At 50.0% G+C, this 2,655-nt stretch overlaps 1 non-coding gene across 1 annotated transcript; it reads left to right on the forward strand.

Moving 5' to 3' along the window:
- Positions 1 to 2,244: 2,244 nt before the first annotated feature.
- Positions 2,245 to 2,351, forward strand: LOC131486397 (U6 spliceosomal RNA). The gene has a single exon (XR_009249310.1). It is a non-coding gene; the product is annotated as a U6 spliceosomal RNA (small nuclear RNA).
- Positions 2,352 to 2,655: the final 304 nt, after the last annotated feature.

The raw sequence follows: 2,655 nt of genomic DNA on the forward strand, positions 1-2,655 counted from the left end.
GGCCCGGCCGGCACCGCGCTCTCTTCTCTCCAGCTGTGACAGAGGCTTTTTCTAGAGACTCGGAGAAGCTGCTGTCCAGCTGCGGCCTCGCCCCGTCCCGGGCTCTGCATGTTAATCAGCGGCCGCTCACTGCCCCGTTTGTGGGGCTCCGGCAGGTGCGCCCCCAGCCGGTCCCTTGCGCCCGCTCGGGCAGGTGAGCCCGGGCCTGACGTCACCGCAGGTGTGCCCCGCGGCGGGGAGGGGGTCATCCCAGCCCGCCCGGGGGGGGGGGGGGGCGCCCAGGGGCTCCGGTCCCAGGGCACCCTGAGCGACAGGGCCTCTGCATTCCCGGACCCGGAGACACACGCCGCCGCACGCACTTCGTGGCGGGAGGGGGCGGGGGCACAGGGGCCATGCAGGGCCCGGGGTGGGGGTGGGGGGCGTCCGGATTCGGTGCACAGCTGACGACTTTGGGAGCAACCCAGCTGCTGCCCTGCCCCCACTCAGTGCTTTTGTTCACTCTGGTCTCGGTTTTGGAAAACTTTCTGTGTCGTATACCGTGATTGTCCCTGACTTTTGAACCTACCCGTCTTCCGCGTCCCCGGCCTTCCCAGCGCCTTGGGTTGGGCTGGCCGGGGTGTTTGTCCGCGGTGTTCTGTTTCTCTTTAGTAAGAGCGGCAGCTTGTCACCATCCTTGGGTTTTCACTCGGTGCCAACTGCTCACGCCTTCCACGTGTATTCATCTCGTTTGGCCCCCTCAACATCAGGACGGGTACACATACTCATTTTCCACACTGAACTAAGGCACGAGAGACTCGCCAGCCTTGGCCAGGCACCAGCAGGGCCATGCCCCTCCCCACACTATCTGGCCAGTGCGACAGTCCTTCATGTGGCTGATCTTCTTCAGCCTAGAATCCATCCCCCTGAGGACTGGACCCTGGCATCCTTTATGCTTGTGGGCCTTGCAGACATGAAAGGATGAAAGGGACAGAAAGGGAACAACAGGAAATGTAATGAGCACCCAGCCACATGGAGAACCACAGTCCAAGCTTCTGTGGCCAGCATCTGATGTTACCCACCCAGCCATCTAGCAAGGACAGTGTTAATTTCTCCATTTCTTTTTGTGGTAAATAATATTTGGGTTGTATTGACGGTAGGAAGGGAAAATGTATTAAAACTCCTCTTCCTCACTTCTCGCTACTTGCATTGGTTTATTTCACGGGCTTTTTATTCTCCAAGTTGGTTTTTTCAAGGAATGATGGACACGAGCTAAATAGACTTTCCCTTTTCATCTAGAAGTATACGCTCCCAGGCTGGAAGCCATAGTGGGCTTTCTTTCATTTCAACGCTGCTGTAATGCTTCGGAAACGTATGTATTCACCACCACAACTCAGTGACACAATTATCGTTATCCACAATTTACAGAGGAGGAATCAAGATAAAAGAATTAAAACCAGAGAAGGACACACACTCATTCTAGACACTGGAGGTCTCAAACTTGTAGTGTTAACTTGGCCTACAGATACGTTATACTTGCACCATATGATATCTTCTTTTATAGATTTAAATTAATTAAAAGCACTTAAAATTAGTTGATGCTTTAAAAGTCCAGATGCCCCAGTCTCTCTGACCAAATATCAGGTGATCCAGCAACACCGGGGCCCCACTTACACGTGGCAACAAGTCCGGATGCCCCAGTCTCTCTGACCAAATATCAGGTGATCCAGCAACACCGGGGCCCCACTTACACGTGGCAACAATCTGTTGATAATTCATTAATCCCTGACCACTAACTATATTTTAAGGTGAGCCCTCCTTTGTACGAAACTTACTCTCCAGCCTGTGTTGCTGATTCACAATATCTGTCAGGCTCCCCAAAGCATTGACTTTGCCTGAAACAGCTTCCAGAAACAACCATACCCATCAGTGGAATAGTCTGTGATATGGAAACAGTTGTCTCTAAGGGGTGGTAACAAGGCCTCACTCAGTCAAAATCTGTGGCCCATGTCTCTCGAGCTCTGTATTCTGACGTAGATTTCAGAGATCAGTCAGGATATCCCAGGGATCCAAGGATGGTTGAACATCAAAAATCAAGTAATTGTTAGAAAACCACATGATCACTTCCATAGAGACAGAAAAATAACTAGAGAAAATCCAGCTCTCTTTCATAGGAAAACATCTTCAGGAGTTGAACTGGTGGTCTCAGCCATTGCAATATGAAAAGAAAAAAGAAAAGAGATGAAAGTTACTAAGATTTAAGTAACAGTGCACACTTTGACAGCACATAGACCAAAGTTGAAGCAACACAGAGAAGATTAGCATGGCCCGTGTGCAAGGATGATATGCAAATTCGCGAAGTATTCCATATTTAAAAAAAAAAGCTTTAGAGATAAAATTGCTCTTAATTTTTTTTATGTGTATTTATTTTTGAGAGATAGAGAACAGAGTGTGAGTAGGGGAGGGGCAGAGAGAGAGAAAGACACAGAATCTGAAGCAGGCTCCAGGCTCTGAGCTGTCAGCACAGAGCCCGATGCGGGGCTCGAACCCCCAAACCGCGAGATCATGACCTGAGCTGTAGTCCGATGCTTAACCGGCTGAGCCATCCGGGTGCCTCAAATTGCTCTTACATACAAATATAATATGTTTTTCATAGAAAATCCTACGTAATCTATAAAC

The sequence above is a fragment of the Neofelis nebulosa genome, chromosome 9, assembly GCF_028018385.1.
Source record: "Neofelis nebulosa isolate mNeoNeb1 chromosome 9, mNeoNeb1.pri, whole genome shotgun sequence".
NCBI lineage: Eukaryota > Metazoa > Chordata > Mammalia > Carnivora > Felidae > Neofelis > Neofelis nebulosa.